Below are 17,361 nucleotides of genomic sequence, written 5' to 3' on the forward strand. Positions count from 1 at the left end.
CTTGAACAAAAATTCTCATTTAAAACAGTAAACATTTCATCTGCCCAAGTACTAAGTGTTACTTTCTGAGGCTTAGTAGTAATTCAACAATAAGTAAAGGTACCAAATAAATGTTTCTGCTTAAATTTCAAGTACCATAATCACTGACACATGTAAACATTTTTAAGAAATTTCATTAACATAATCTCATGTCTCCTTCCAAGAAATGATGCCCTTTGCTGTTCTTAAGGAATTGCCCCCCAAATTAACTTCTCACAAGTTGTCTTTTCTAGTCTCTGCCTACTTCCCTAGCTATAAGACTGTCACATCTTCCTGTGGCAGAAACTACAGAGTTGTAAACCAAATGTTTCCCTTTTCCTCCTGGCTTCACACTTATACTACCTTTCCCAGCCTCCTCTGTAGTTAGATGAAGTAATGCGACTGAGTCGTAGTCAATAAAATGTAGGCAGAATTGAAGTGTGCCACCCATAGGCCTGCTCCGTAAATTCTACATGAGCTCTCTCCTTTCCCTCGTCTCTCAGTTGGACAGTAGAAGAGTGGTTCTCAAGATATGGTCATGGTACAACAGCAACAGCATCAACATCACCCACTCATCCATCAACATCAACTCAAGTTTTAGCTCTGCTAGTAAGCCCTTCCCAGTTCCCCTGCTGGATCCACCACTTCCCCCGTGGACATCTGTTTCTCTTTCGCTCTCCAATGATACCTGGTACATTCTTATAACAGAACCCTAAAACACATTATTGTAATTACGTACAAAATTATTATATGTAAGGAGGCAACGGTCACTGGGCTGGTCCTCAGTGTAACTATGTCTTTCTCTTTCACTGTTACTCTCATAGGAGAAGAGACCATCCATTTTTAAAAATCCCTAGTGCTTCCTGCGATATCAAAGACAAGGATGTTAAATAAATGCTGCCCAGATCTGTTGAGTTTAGTTCCTTGGACACCTTAAATTTAAGAGTTTACTAGTAACTGACATAAAATGAATAATCAGGCTAAACAAACAAAAATAAATATGTACTTCAATTTCATCTCTGGTGCTTTTTAAAACATTCAAACAAAATAGTGAAATATCTAGAGAATGTTCTAGATTTAACATACATTTTATGGATTCATGACTTTAGTATGACTTCAAAAGCAAGACAGAAATTATTTCAAGCAAGTACACTTAAAACAAAAGTTCTATACAAATGGCCTTTATCTGCTCCAACATACGGCCGTTCTACCAGCGTTTGGCTATTGAGCCTGATTGTACCAAACAATTAAATTGCTTCAGCCAGTACTTTCTCTCATCCACGGAGGATTCAAACACACACAAAAGCACGATAATAGGCCTCTTTTAAACATACTTCTCGGTTAAAATATGACAATTACACGGAATTTCAAATTTTCCCTTTAGTCTTTATCACATGCCCTCTTAGAAGAAATTTTTTCTTTTAATTACCCTGCCCCCTCCAAATATACCAACAAATTTCCCACAAATCAAAGATAGCCTATTATAAGCTCCAATGAGAATAGAGACCACAGCTGCCACTCTCATTTTTATTTTCTCATCGCCTAGAACAATAGCTAGCATATAGTACGTGCTCAAAAATAACATTAAAGAATGAGTGCACACACACACACACACACACACCACATATGAAATCCAATAGCTATCAACAGAAAAGTATAGGATGAAGAAAAAAGCAAAAACATTGCTCTTATTTCTTTCAGCGCCACCTTTCACTTTGAAATTTCTTGAATCCTTCTATTCACCTTTTCTTCTTTCCTCCTTTTCTTCCCCATGATGTGCCAAATAATGTTGGGTAGTAGGAACTCAAAGATAAGTAAGACATGTTTCTCATTATCGGATGAAGACAGATAAACAAATAAACACAATGTGATATACTTGAAATGACAATATACTTTTTCATTATATGGAGCTTGACCCCATCTTTAATCCCATCTACCTCAAAATGGAAAATCTATCAATGTGCCTATTATACCAAGATGAAATAAACATATGCCCTATAAAGATTTTTATAAAGGAACTCTCCTTGTATCACAATAACAGAGATTACAACTGTCATTGCAAGTGACACAGGCAAAAGAACTCTTCTAAGGTGGTCCAGAGGAGACTGGATGCAGGACCAAATTGACCAGCCATCAGCTATAGGAACAACTTGTAGAGGATTTTTCTCTGTTCCAGGTGTAGAAAGTTAGGATCAATATGCCACGTTCTCTAGAAGTAGCATCCTTTCCATGAAATTACTCAAGATATTTCAAAAAAATCACTCAGAGTCAGTTATATATACAACCCACTTAAAAACACAAATGACGGATCACCTCTCACTTAACTGTGGCCCAATGCTTTTCAACTTGCCTTGACTTGGCCAAGGCTATTCCATCCTACTCTGTCAGTGACCAATCTATCCTACTTGAGAGAATGAGCACTGGCATATGGAGGGAACCATCTGGAATTTCAGTTGCTCAATGGGAGGCTGATGGGGGAACAGATCTGGAAAGAGACTCCAAAACGAATTAATGAGTACCAGATGTAATTAAAGACTGCTTTTCCCCCCAAAGGAGCTCAGGACCAGCCACGGGGTGGTGCCTCTTGGTTCCAAATTACACCCTCTTTCCACTTGTTCATCCATCAAGCACTAAACATCCTACCATCTTTATTCTGGGATCTTTTGCTAAGCCGTGTTTCGTTTTGTTTTTTCCTGAAAGGGTTGTATTTTGACAATTAGAAGGATAAATCTTTAGAAATAATATCTGGAAAGTTCACAATAATGAGGAATCACCTGAATCCGTCCATGTATCAAATGCAACAACAAAAATAACAACAACAAAGAGGCTTTAGCCTTCTATAAACGCATTAGTTACCCTTAAGACCAGAAAGCCTGAGCCGAATCAAAAGGCAGATGTCTCTGACAGAGGGCTAGGGCTTCTTTTGTATTAGGAATAATCTGACTACCATAGTTACAAAGCATTCCATATACTTTCAACACTTGATTTAAACTCAATTTTTTTTCCAGCAAAGCCAGGGAATCAAGGTCACTATTGTGTAGCATTCCAAGGGCCTGACACTTGTCTAAATCCTGCAGAAATGAGATCAAGGGCGAAGGGCACAGATCCTGGGAATAATGATGGGGTCACATGAACAGGCATAATTTAGAGCAGGCAGACCCACTGCTTGTATGGTACTCACTGTATCAGGCCCCATAACTTAGGTGGTGAAGACAGTTTCCACTACAACCCTGCTATTGTTGGGAACACAGTGGACACCAACTTTGGACATAGCTCAGACTTCTGAGGGAGGGTGATGGCATGCAAAGGCAGAGCAGGACATACAAGGACTATTTGTAGGCTTGTTATTTTCTTGTACCTTCCATAATTAACGAGTTTGTTTCTACATTCAGTCTTGGCCCCAATACTTTCCCATAAATATGTGAACCCATGGAAAAGTAAGTTGCAATGCCATCTGAATCACTTTAAAATGATTCAATCTTTCTTTTTAAACAGAGAAGAATATTTTTAACTCTAAAGTGACTAATTTAAATATATATATTTACAAATGGCGGCGTTTTCTTTGTAATCTTGTTTAACTTTTGGTGAATCTAATGATTTATCCAAATATTCTACCACATTTTATGAGGACGGCTGGTACATCCAAAATAAAGTACTCCTAAAATAGAATGGAAGTTCTCATACATAAATAGTTGGCAGGAATGAAAGGTTAACATGATTGAAAATTAGTGCCCAGGAGACTAATTTAGAGAGATGATTGTATTTGTTTACCAAGAATTCATTCTCTTGTAGAAAGCGCAGAATAAAGAAGTGCTAGAAGATAAGGATGTATTCTTTCTATAACTAAATTCTTCTCAAAGAGCTGCTAACTTTGTTGCCTGCCTTTTGTTTTTTTTTTATCAAATCCACACAGGTGGTTTCTTTATTCTACTCTGCCTATCACTTTTTTCAAACTGGTCTTAAAACCAGGCAGAAGAGGCAGTTTTCAAAGTGCCCAGAGGCACAAGATCCAAGACTGAAAGCCAGCTTCCTTGACCATGAAGAACACCCATCCGCCTGCCTGGTGCGGTGTAGGCCTCCTCGTTCTCACCTCATGGGAAGGGTCCAATTTAAACTCTGAGTAATACCTCCTCATCCACTCCCCACAGACACTCTCTTTGTGTCTTTCTCAATCACATACAGACATGCGAAATTCCCGTGGTAGAATCAACATTTTAAATTATGATATTTTAATTGATCAATAAAATGTTTAACATACAGTGTTTATCTCTTCCTCTAGCCTGTACCATCTGTTCTTCAAAAATATTTGGTTCTACTTAATAGGGAGGTCTTTAAGTAAAATTACCAACTGTATCAGATCAATCCTCTGAATCCCCAATTCTGAAAGTAAAATACAGAAGGTGCTGTGTTCACAAAAACACAAAAGAATCTGTGCCTTCTCTCATTCCAGGCTTGCTTTGTTTTGTTTTGTTTTTAATCTTGAGATGCCCTTATGCTGCCGTTCTCCCCATGAAACCTCAAAGAATTCAGAGTGGCCAACTTAGTGTTGCCTTTCTTGGGGAAGAATTTTAATATAAAAATTATTGATGTATAATTGACACACAAAAGCTCCACAAATTTTATGTATACAACTTAATGAGGTTGGAGATAAGTATACACCCATACAACTATCACCATAATCCATGCCATAAACCTATCCATCCTCTCAAAAAGTTTCCTCCCATCCTTTTTATTTATTTGTTATTATTATTTTGTGATGAGAACACTTAACGTAAGATCTACCCTCCTAGCACATTTTTAAGTACTATATAATACAGCATTGTTTATTATAGGCACTCTGCTGTACAGCAGGTCTCTAGAATGTATTCATCTTGTGCAACTGAAACTTTGTACCCTTGACTAATACCTCCCCACTTCCCCCTCCTCCCAGTCCCCGGCAACCACTAAAGTTAAAAGATGAGCAGAGGAATTGAATAGATATTTCCTCAAAGAAGACACACAAATGGCCAACAGCCATATGAAAAGGTGCTCAGGATCACTAATCATCAGGGAAATGCAAATCAGAATCACAAAGAGATATCACCTCACACCTGTTGGGATGTCTGTTATCAAAAAAACAAAAGATAAGTGTTGGCAAGGAGTTGGAGAGAAAGAAACCCTTGTGCACTGTTGGTGGGAATGTAAATTCGTGCAGCCACTCTGGACATCAGTATGAAAGTTCCTCAAAAGATTAAAAATAGAACTAAATATGATCCAGCAATCCCACTTCTGGGTATAAACCCCCAGGAAATGAAAAGAGGATCTCAGAGAGATATCTGCACTCTCATGTTCGTTGGTGTTGCCATTTGAAACAGGTCCATGGGGATCTGCTTGCTCAGATGGCTAGAGTCTCAAAAAACCCTAGACCTTGCAATCCCCAGAAGACCTCAAAATGAAGAGTATGCATTCATTTTTTGCTCAAGCTTTCAATTGTTTCTTCTAACTGGAAAAAAAAAAACTGTTAAATTCCTTAAAGATAAGATGCTTGTATTCTATTTGTTTTAAAAATTTTATACATTATTTCACAAATGCATAATTGATGCTTAAGAGAGAGCTTAGAATATAGTATCTGAAGAATAAATATCGAGTAAACCTCTATTCTACATTTTAATATGTTGTATCAAAATTTATAATTCTGAGCTAACTAGTCTGTATTTTATGCTCCTAAATTCATAAAGTGCTTATATTCTATATAAATACAAAAATTACTTCTGTAGAGGTTTTTATTGTTCCCAGCCTTTCCATATTTTCCATGATGATCTTGGTTAGAAATTCCCAAAACCTTTAAGAATTTTTTTGTAAATTCTAATAAATTACCTTTATTCAATGCAAAGAGTTCTTGTTGGGATTTCCAAAATAAGTTCCTTTCCTCTTGAATTCAAATACTGTCCCAGAGACTGTGAAGTTCCTAGAACTTTTATTCACAATTCTAAGTATTTCAACAATAATATCCATTTTTCATAACCTCTGCCCAAAGTCCCAATACTCTAAAATGTCTCCATGCTACCTGGCAAAGATACTGAAATCCCCATCCTTGGAGTTAATCCCTCTTTTCCATCCAGGGATCTAGATGTCCCCAAGAAAAGAATGATATATAAGGAAAAGCATTATCAGTGACCAATAAATATATTCATTCATCCATTCGTTCACTTAGTAAATACCTTGTCAGACACTGATATATGGCAAAGAAACAAATATAAATTTAAAAAGGCTCCCACTCCACATAAGGAAGTAAATATTTTTACGAGATTGATCGGGTGAGATTTGGTGGAAGGAAGAAATAGATCTGAATCCTTTTTAGTATTTGCTTCTGACACCAACCAAAACAATCATGGCAAGGCCCAGCAATACTTCAAAGTGAGGAAGACTGTATCTGTTTCTCTCTTCATTCCAGTGCCCATCCATCCGAGAGAATCCAGTGCCTTCATTTGTTTATAACCCCTTAATGGCCAGAATCCCACTGATGCCCCCACCTACCTACAGTCCACATATAATTAGAGTCTAAATAGTTCTATAGTTCCAGTCATTTCTTAACTGTGTCCCCATACTCTCCAGGCTCCTTTGACTGATACCTGACTGATAAAGAATTAGAGTAGGACAAATGCACTGGCTGATTTACCTATTACTGTTTGCCCAAGAAGAAACCTGGCGCAATGGGATGCTCACCAGATTAGAATCCAGACAGAACTAAGTTTGAATCCCAAATAAACCATTCCTTGAGAAAATTACTTAGCTACTCTGAATTTCTGTTCCTCAAGTAAAAAATAAGAGAACTAATATTTCATGGGGGTGATAATAAGGATTAGGTAAGATACCACATATAAAATTGTTAGAGAGCTTGGCACATAACAGACATAAAAGGATTAGCTATCACCTGTCATATATCCAACATATATTTTTGACTGTTCACTCTATAACTGTCACTGTACTGTTTATGAGCCAAAGAGACACAGTCCTTGCTCTCAGGAAACTTAAAATTTTGTGGAGAAAATAGACCTTTAATCATAATCACACAAAAAATTACATAGGCACAAACCATGCTAAGTGGTAAGAAGGAAAATGCACAATGTTCTGGAGATAGACGCTCTAGAGAAAGTAGTATATCAGGAAAACAGGGAGTGGAAAAGAGTGCCATACATTTAGGGCACTGAAAAGCAGCACGGGTGCCTGGACTGCAGAATTTGGAGGAGATGGGGAGAGGTGGGGCTGGAAAGGCAGGCGAGGGAGCAGATCAGGCAGGACTCTCGAGGCCACGCACAAAATTGGAGACTTTATCCAAAGAACGACATTAAGCCAGTAAAGGGTTTTAAGCAGGGAATTACATAACTAATTCATTTTTTTTTTAACAGATCACTCTGGCTGCAGTGGGGTGAATGGAGTAGATGAGGGCAAGACTAGAAGGAGAAAAAGTTGGATGCAATCTATGGTTCACCTAGGAGGTGACAATGCATCGATTAGGGTGGTGAGAGGAGAGATGAAGAAAGGTATACAGACTTGAGAAATGCTTAGCAACAGAATATACAAGATTGGTTAAAAAGTCAAGAACAACTCTGAGCAATCAGTAACAGGAGATGATGCCACGTCCTGGAATAGGAAAAGCTGGAGGAGGAGCAAGTCAGCAGTTGGAAATGGCAGACCTGTGGGGGAGAGGACAGGAACAGAGGATGCTCTCTGGGTTGTTTCAGTTTGAGATGCCTGTAAGTCATCCCAGTGGAGATTTCAAGTTGACAGCTGGACATATAGGTCTGATACTTGGAAAAAGAAAAACATTTTCCTGACTTCATATACTGTCTGTGGGTTGAAGACCATCAAATTTATGTTCTCAGAAATCACTCAGGGAGCAAAGACATGATGAGGAGAGAAGAATCAGTATGTAGAAGTCGATGAGGGCCCAAGGGAATTTTTTTAATCATATGGGCATACAAAAAGGTATGTGTATGCTGCAAGGAAGTGTCCTGTAGGAGGGAACGGCTGCAGACGGGGAGAGAAAGGAGACAAGCGAGGTATCTGAAAAGCGACATCCACATAGGATGCAGAGAATACCAGGCGAGCCTGACCTTTGAGAGAAGGTAGAACACTTTCTCTATTAGAACAGGAGAGAGGAAGAGAGGGGCCCGTGCAATCGACGTGCACTCATCTCCTTTCAAGGGGAAACCAAGTATTGTAGAAAATGTAAACATTGAAATACCCTGAAAAGATGGTGAACTTGGGACACAATTTCAGCTCTCCTCTAAATCATATAAACATTAGACTCGACCTGCCAATAACTAATTGGGGATGATCTCTATTGCAAAACTTAGGTGTCAAATAAATCTATATACCTTGGCATTTGTCTTAGTGTTTCCCTAAGAAACTGGATTACTTTAACAATATCTGAAGGCGATTCTTTAAAAAGTAATTGATGAGAACTAATACATAAGGATGAGTGACTGCTGTACAAACACACGGAGTAGTTAATGTCCTTAATGCACACGTGTCTACACATCCATACATCAAATCAAACACGAGGTTTACATAGGGAGACTTTTTAGCCATCTCTCCATTCTCAAATAGAGATTGGTTACTTACTACAACATGGATGAACCTTGAAAACATTCTGCAAGTGAAAGAAGCCATTGTATGATTTCATTTATATGAAATTTTAGAATAGGCAAACCTATAAAAACAGAAAGTAAATTAGTGGCTGCTTGGGGCTGGAAGGGATGGAGGGATTAGAGAGTTATGGCTAAGAGGTGTGGATTTCTTTGGGGTCGGTAATGAAAATCTTCTAAAATTGATTGCAGTGACAATTGTACAACTCTATGACTATATTAAAAGCCATTGAATTGTACACTTTAAATGGCTGAATTGTATGGAATGTAAATTATGCCTCAATAAAGCTCTTAAAAATAAAGTGAGGCTGGCCCGGTGGTGTAGTCATTGGGTTCGTGCACTCCACCAAGGTGGCCTGGGTTTCGCAGGTTCAGATCCTGGGCCACACATCACTCATCAAGCCATGCTGGGGCAGAGTCCCACATACAAAGTGGAGGAAGACTGGCACAGTTGTTAGCTCAGCAACAGTCTTCCTCAAGCAAAAAGAGGAAGATTGGCAACAGATGTTGGCTCAGGGCCAATCTTCCTCACCGCCCCCCACCCCCAAAAAAGGAGTACTTAATGTACAATTATGGAACAATCTTCAAATTACAGTTGGCCCTCCATATTTGCATATGTGGAACCGCTGAATACAGAGGGCCTACTCAGAGACTTGAACATCCTCGGATTTTGGTATTGGCGGGAGTCCTGGAACCAATCCCTCATGGATACAGGGGGAGGACTATATCTTTTAACACAAAGTGCAACACACTTTGCAACATGTTATCATTTTCATAAAGAAAGAGGTTAAGGAAAAAATATAACCATATATGTGCAATTGAAAAAAAAATTGTATATGCAGCATAGAATACCTGTGGAAGGATACACAAGGAACTAGTAATGTTATTGTTTCCAAGAAATGAAATGAGGTGGCTGGAAGATAGGGGTGAAAGGAGAATTTTCAATGAGTATTTTGTTATGTCTTTTGACTTTTGAACAGTGTGAATACATTAATTATTTTAATTTTTTTACCTGTAATTAAAATTAAAAATAGAAATTGGTTATACTTTTTATCTGACATAGGAAAAATAATAGTCGTGTGTATGTGTGACAAAGAGAGAGAGATCGAGAGATTCTTTTCCTGAATTCTCTTCTTGTTCTTGCCAGACTTACAATTTCCAGAGATATTTCAGAAACTATGTTCATAGAAAGAAAACAATTTGATGCATTTTTTTCAATTATCATCAACAAAAACCTTTAAACAACAGTTTGAGTAAATAGCAAAATGGATAGTGCTAGAAGATTGAACTGTAAAATCAAGCTCATAGATTCTTCCAGAAAAGAAAAGAGTAAAAGGATACGAAAATATGAAAAAAAGTTTATAAATCACAGTAATATACCCTAAGGTCCTAATATCCCTTTACTTAGGAGTTTCAAAAGAAGAAAACACAAAATATCAGGGAGAAAGTCATCAAAGAAATAATTTATCAGAGTTGAAGAAAGATATATTCTGAAAGTAAAAGGGTTCAATGAGTAAGAGAAAATCCTTAAAGTTTTCCAAAGATTAAAACAAATTACCTACAAAAAGTAAAAATCAAATGGATTTTGGTCCTGGGTTCTAGAAAGAAATAGATGAAATCATCAAAGTTCTTCAGTTGCTTTGTGAATGAATTACGAGAAGACGTACGTCAGTAAACCAAATGTAAACCTAGAAAAGAGGTAGATGTGGGATGCAAAAAAGGTGGAATGCAAAAAATAAATAAAACTTACAGATAAGTCTAAACAACTGTAAAACGTATAATGTTAAAAACATGCAACAATTTCAACTAAATTCTCATCTGTCAAGTGTAGATAGTAATTGTACATATCTATTAATAGGCTTGTTATGAGTTTAAAAATGTTAACGTATAAAGCACATGTATTGCAAACAGCAAGTGCTCAATAACTATTAATTCGTATACTCTCTTTAATTTGCGCTAAGCTGGTGGCCAAAATGGATAACTTTTGAAATTAACATTTTCCTGATTAGTAGTGAAGTTGAGAATTCTTTCATGTTTATTGGCCATTTTATTCATTCCTCTGTGAATTGCATTTTTCTCTTAGGTCGTTGGTGTTTTTCTTCACTAAGAAAAACCATACAGGATCTCTTTGTATATTGTAGATAAAAACGTACTGTCATGTACTATGTATGCAAAATATTTTGTCCTTATGGCTTGAGTTTTAGCTTTGCTAAGCATTTCTTGGATGATTGAGAGGTTTTTAATTTTTACGTAACCCAAATCTTTCCATCTTTTCTTTGATGATTTCTAGATTTTCTGTCCTGTTCAGGAAGGACTTTCACAGAATATATAAAAATATAGTCTCCCATATTTCCTTTTCAATTCCTTTATGTTTAATGTAGGGCTTTTTCGTTTGTCTGGCATGGTGTGACTTGATAATACAACAGGGATTTTTTAACGTACGGGTAGACAACTTTTCCAACATTATTTACTGGAATTGAAATGCCATTCTAACCACCAGGTAAATTCTCACATATCCATGGCTCTGTTTTTGGACTCTTTGTTTCATTCACTTCCATCTCTCTGTTTTTCTAGTCCTAGGACAAAACCATACCACTTTGATGGCTGAGATTTATCTAAAGCAAGCCTCCCCAAATTAACCTCCTCCTAAAAAAAAAACTTCTTGCCAATCATTATCTATTTGCTTTTTCCTAAAAATTTTAGAATCAGCTTCTCATGTTCTTCGTCTCCTTTTTTTTTAAAGTCTAGCTGAAATTTTAAGTGGGATTCCTTGAATTTATAGATTCACGTTGGGGAGAATCCTTGCAATATTGTGTCTTCTTGTACTGGTATGTTGTTTCATTAATTCACCAAAGTTTTGAAAGTTTTGTTTTCTTTTCGTATGATGATGAATGCCTTGTTAAATTTATATCTATGTATTTTATCTTTTTTTCTATCAAAAGTAGAATCTTTTGTCACAATTGGTGATTGTTAGTGTATAAGAATGCTATTGCTCATTGTTTGTCGGTGTTGTTCCCAGCTGTTTTACTGACCTTTCTTGTTTAATAGTATTTCACTTGAGTTTTGTTGTATTTTACTAGTAAAAAAAAATGCAAGTTTACTGATAATTGTTTTCTTCCTTCTTTCTGACAGTTATATCTCTTATTGTATTTTTTTCTTGTTCTATTGCATTGTCTGTCATCTCCAATAACAAGAATGATGGTAGGCCTTCATGCTTTGTTCCTGACTCTAACAGAATGCAATTAATCTTTCATGGTTATTTATGATGTTGCCTCTGGATTTCTTATTAATATTTTATATCAAGTTAAGGAAAATTCCTTTTATTTTTAGCCTAACAATATTTGTTGTTGTTGAGTAGGCATTAAAATTGATCAAATGTTTTCTCTTTTATAGACTGAGAAGACTTTGGGGAAAAATCCTCTTGTTGCATCCACAGAATCCTCTTGCTGCCACCATGTAAACATTTTTCCTTCAAGTGGGAAGTGGATAAGTTTGACACACTGTGATTATTAGCTTTTGCCCCTCAGCAATGAATAAAAATAGCTCAGAGCTCCATTCAAGACAGAGACTGCTTTTTTTCACACCACAAAAAAAAAAAAGCAGAACATGGAATGCCTTCAAAAATCTTGTATGAATTATCTGCTTAGATTTTATATGTATTTGCTTTAGATGCTTTTATGAAATAACTTGGAGAAATTTTCCCCTCAGTGTCCCAAATATGATGAGAGACTTGTGATTGGATACCATTATAAACCCATAATTTCTGTTTTCAATTCATCTGTGCCTTCCCCAGCCCTTCCTATTCCATCCTTCTCTCTGCCCCACTGCCCTAGAATAGTTTTCCTCTGCTCACTCAAACTTAGCTCCCTAAACTTCACAACACTTCCATCATTCACCCTCGTGATCCTGTAGGCTCTGCAGCCCTGGGCAGTCTAGGTACTCAGGAGCCCATCCTCAGGGGGAGAGACAGAGCAGTGTAGGTGGAGACTGGAACTGTATTTGATAAGGGCAGAGGGAGAGTTAAACTCATTTTAGCCATTCTCTGGCTCCTCATATACTGAACTATGTGCTTTGTTATTACAAAAGAGAATCATAGGGTAGTCTTGGGGAGAAAAAAGAGTTCTGATTTTGCCTTAATTAATTATGTTCATAAATTTTTTCCTGAAGTAGAACCATCCTTGCATTCCAAGGATTAAACCCTATCTAATCATAATCTATTATTCTTCTAAAGTGTAAGTACATTTGATTTTCTAAGAATTCTCATCAATGTCAATTAGATTAGCCTCTAATTTTCTATCTTTGTGCTATCTTTGTCTAATTTTAGATTCAATTCTATAGCCCTAAGAATGAATTAGGAAGCTATGTTTTTCTGGGATCTAAAGAGTTTACAATATGGTGATTATGTGTTCCTTGAAGGTATCTGTTGCATTTTTTAAGAAGCATCCTGGGTGATTTCAGATGTAGTTAAGCTATGGGCTCCATTTTCGGATTCAACTAGCCTGAGAAATTCTCCCACTTGTACAATAAGGCATAAATATTTTTGCTGTTGTATTGTTTGTAAAGGTGAAAAACCGAGGAAAACATGTCAAGTGTTCAATAGGAAGATAGTAGTTCAATGAATTTATTACATTCCTTCTTTGGAATACTGGATACAGGAGATTTCTTTCTACTCATATGACAGTATCTTCAAGATATATGAGCTTTTTTAAAAGTCTATGAATTCTTAGAACATATTTTCATTTTGAACTGAGGGACATCTTAGCATGGCATATAAGACCTCTAGAGTCAGATTATTGGGTCCAAATTTTGTCCCTCAATCAATGAGCTTTATGATACCCAAGTCTCAGCCTTCTCAGCAGATAAAGAAGGACAGTAATAGTGCCACCATAAGGTGGTTATGAGGATTACAAAGTGAATTCCTGTAAAATACTTATGAAGGATATAGTAAAGTCCTCAATTAACTAATATTTTGAAAAGCTATACATCATATAAATAAACACACACATTAAAAAAGAATGTATAATTCCAATTGAGAATAGCAGTCATCTAAGGGAGGGCAAAAAGAAAGGGTTAAAGGGTTCTTTGATATTTTGCTTTGTACACTTTTATATTATTTTGGACAAGAAAGATTTCATGTATTATTTGAACTTTCTTAAAAAGAATAAAATTATAGAAGCTTAACACTAATTGTAAGGATATCCAATAGTCACATAGAATTAGATGTACAAGGCAAGGAAAGTATTGTTCCTTCATTCGGGTACAAAGCAACATGAAGGAAAGTATGGATAGGGCAGCAGGAATGAAACAGATCTGGATTCAAATCCTGGCTCAGCCTTTACTGGCTGTGTATCCAGCCGGTATCCCTATGTATCCAGGGAATGTTACTCTAAGCCAGGGTTTCTCAAAAGTGTGGTCCATGGACACCCTACTTCAGTACCAATTGCAGAGTTGGTTCAAAATGCAGATAGTATTTTAAAACCATCTCAGTTGATTCTTATGCATACTAAAGTTTAAGAACTTCTGCTCTCAATCTTGGTTTCCTTGTGTATAAAATGCCATGTCATTGTCACAGCATCTTTATGAAGCTTCAGCCAGATAAAATAAATACTAACATAATGCCTGGCACATAAAAAAACTGAACTCATATCATTATCTTATTTTACTAGCAGACATATTATTATCAGTTGCACTACTAGTAACACTATACTATAATTACCATGACTATTATTAAATGAAGGATCTAAATATCCTCAATGTGTCCTATCTTTCTATAGCCTTATATTTACACAGTTTATTCCATTTTTTGGCTCAAAAATTAAATTTGAATACTGCTGCTGTTTCTCACATCATCTTTTGCTGATAATATTTTATGCCTTTCTGATTTTAACCAGCCTCTCTGACCACTAGTATACAAGTAATCTGGGGTCTTGAAAAGACCAGGTCAGCACTTGGCACTGAATTTCCGGCATGGTCTTTATTAATGCGATGGGATTTGTGTCTGCCTATGATGGGAGATGGTGGAACTAGAATGGGAAAAGAGAAGATACTAAAATAGTAGAGTTTATAAAAATTGTGGTTAAAGTTTTCTTCTCCAAGTGAGGCTTGAAATGAGCATCGCGTGCCAAAAACTATGTTATCACTAAAATCTATGTTCTGAGTTCCAACTGGTCTCCTCCTCCTCCTTGTCACCTGAAAAGCTTGGCACAAAGCTGCATGGCTCACTGGTCCTAGTTCTCTTTTTTTCTTGGGGGGGAGAAAAGTCCACATTTCTCACACAGCTTTGGGGAAGAGACTCATAACCATACTTAACGTATAAAAGCTGTGATTTCCATGCAAACTGCTGCTTTCAGAAAAATGTAAAAGTCCTCTTCAGCAGTTTAAAATCCTTTAACTATTTCCTTCCAGTTCCACTTAAACTACAGGGCCAGCTTGCTCTGGTTAAATTCTTCTCTCAAGTGGCACTTCCAGATGAATAAGATAATTTAAGAAGTGTTAGAAGCCTCTTTAATTCAATCAGATTCATGTGACACTATTCAAAAGACACCAGGAACATTGACTAGGACCTACAAGACTTCCCGCACCTCTGGATTCCCTCGGTTACAAATCATTTCCTCCCCAGCACCGTGACTTAGGCCTTAACTGTTTCCCAATAGCAAACTGTGGGCCCCTTTGCAGTAGCCAAGGTCATAGCTCTAAGCAGGCACTAAGGTGTTCTCATTTACACTCTTCCTTTTACAGTTTCACCAAAAAAGAAAACAAACAGAAACAGGTGCATCCACACTATGCAAATAAGAAAAGGTAACCTCTGAAACGATTTCACAGCAAACAGAAGATCCTCAAGCTGCTAGCTAGCTAAAACCACAGGAGGTGTGGCAACCGCCTAGATGCTACACTGTGGGAGGCCTGCAGGCAGGGAGGCAGTGAATCCCCAGAGAGCTCCAACTGCGGATTGGCAAGCCACACCAGGCCCAGCCCTTCCTCAGGTGCTGAGCCACAGGAGGCCCATTAACTGCTCAGGTGGAAGGTGCAGCGAGGAGGGAGGAGGCAAGCTGTGTGGAGGAGCAGCTTGAATGAAAGGCCACTGGCTCCCCAGGGAAGAAAGGAAATGAGAGGCACCTACTGGGAATACTAGAGTTGAGAGAACACCATTAAGGAAAGGAAGGAACGGCTCTCTCTTGCACAGAGTATCTTCTTACCTGTGGGAAGTACTCACAAACAGTAAGTTTCTGGCTCAAGGAACCCACATAAATACCGGTGTTGAGTGATTCCCAGATGGGGTTCTGCGGCAGACCACTGGGGCTCCCCAACAAGATCAGCACCTCCTAGTCAGGGGCTAAGGTTCTTAGGGACTCACCACCCTCCAGCCATCGCTTGTTTACCAAAAGTCTCAGAGTGACAGTGACATACCTCCCTTCAGCTTCCAAAATCTCTAGAAATACTTTCACAGGGACTGACTGGGAGTACCTGCATCTCACTCTCATTAACTCTTTCCAGCATTAATCGTATCTGCCATGGTCAAATCCTGTGCTTCCCACTGGAGATTTAAAAAAAAAGTCAAATAAGGTATGGCCTCTGTCCTCAAGGTGACACAAAAGTAAATAATCACAGAATAAGGATATATGATAGAAATATGCCCAAGGTGTTGTAGAAACTCAGAGGAAGGTGAATTAAATCAAAGGGGCTTCAGAGACACTTTCTGGAAGAGGCGACGCTAAGTTGAGTGGGAAAGGACAAAAAGAGGAACTGGAAGAGAGTGTTAGGGTGGGGAAGGAAAGGAGAATAGGGCAGGAGAGGTGGGAAGTTATAGGCAGGAGAAGAGCAAGTGCAAATGACTGGGAAGGGGTGGTTAATTCCACCCAAGCACGATGGGTAGATGAGCAGCACAGCAGCGAGGCCAGAGCACAAAGGACGCTGGAGTCCAAAAAAAGGAAAGCTTAGGAAGCCCCCGAAATATCACACAACATCGATACACAAGACCAAGGCCTTAGGAAAACTCAAACTTGCTGCTTTTGATAATTAGGTTTTTCAGGTTTCCATAAAGGTTAACCTATTTTCAAAATAAAACAGATTCCTGAAGTCAAGTTTCTAATTTTATATTTTGTCACTTAATTTTAAAAACATAAAATCACATACATATATGTACCATATATAGCACATATTTTACTAGCAAGTACTTTCAAAGGGGCTCTTACTATACTTAGTAAACACTAATATGATATTAAAATTCAAATAAATGCCAAATATTCCTTCTCTAGATGAGTAAAATTTCAATCATATACTCTCATTCATTTACTTATAAATTTATTGATAAATTACATACACGTACCACAATACTAACGTAATTAATATTATATACATAAACATAGACAATGAGAAAACTTTCAAAGGATAGGATAAAAAATAAATAAAAATAAAGGTTCTAATATTTTCTATCTGCTCTTCAATGTATTGTCTGCCATACCCCATTTTGGAAGCCACTGCCTTTGACAGCTACCAGATCCACCTTCCCTGTGTTCTTGTGTATATGCATGTGGATAGATGTCAATATGCCATTCATCACAGCAACTCAACTAAATAAAGACAAACAGACAAGAAGTGGTGATGATGCTGACAGGACACCCTCAAGTGCGGGTAATCGTTATGCAGCCAATGAGAGACTGAGACAATAGACTATGACTTGGTGGCAACGACACCATTCCCTCAGCTCCCTGGG

At 37.6% G+C, this 17,361-nt stretch overlaps 1 protein-coding gene across 4 annotated transcripts in view; it reads right to left on the reverse strand.

Annotated features, from left to right (window-relative positions):
• The window catches only part of PKHD1 (PKHD1 ciliary IPT domain containing fibrocystin/polyductin), a 414,787-nt gene that overhangs the window by 152,248 nt on the left and 245,178 nt on the right, over nucleotides 1-17,361 (reverse strand). The window lies entirely within an intron of this gene.

The sequence above is a fragment of the Equus caballus genome, chromosome 20, assembly GCF_041296265.1.
Source record: "Equus caballus isolate H_3958 breed thoroughbred chromosome 20, TB-T2T, whole genome shotgun sequence".
Classification (NCBI taxonomy): Eukaryota; Metazoa; Chordata; class Mammalia; order Perissodactyla; family Equidae; genus Equus; species Equus caballus.